Consider the following 545-nt stretch of genomic DNA (forward strand, 5'->3'; position numbering starts at 1 on the left):
AATGCACCAAGCAGTACTAAGGAGGCTTCATCTGAGGAGGAAGCTTATGATCCTGAGAACCCTTCAATGGAAGAGGTGAATTACATGGGAGAACCCTATGGAAACACCTATAATCCTTCATGGAGAAATCATCCAAATTTTTCATGGAAGGATCAACAGAGACCCCAACAAGGTTTCAACAACAATAATGGTGGAAGAAACAGGTCTAGCAATAGCAAGCCTTTTCCATCATCTTCTCAGCAACAGACAGAGAGTCCTAAGCAGAATAACTCTGACTTAGCAACCATGGTCTCTGATCTGATCAAAACCACTCAAAGTTTCATGACTGAAACAAGATCCTCCATTAGAAATTTGGAGGCACAAGTGGGTCAGCTGAGCAAGAAAATTACTGAACCCCCTCTTAGTACTCTCCCAAGCAATACAGAAGAAAATCCAAAAGGAGAGTGCAAGGCCATCAACATGGCCGAATTTTGGGAGGAAGGAGAGGCAGTGAACGCCACTGAGGAAGGCCTCACTGGGCGTCCACTGGCCTCCAATGAGTTCCC

This window comes from Arachis duranensis, chromosome 5, assembly GCF_000817695.3.
Source record: "Arachis duranensis cultivar V14167 chromosome 5, aradu.V14167.gnm2.J7QH, whole genome shotgun sequence".
Lineage (NCBI taxonomy): Eukaryota > Viridiplantae > Streptophyta > Magnoliopsida > Fabales > Fabaceae > Arachis > Arachis duranensis.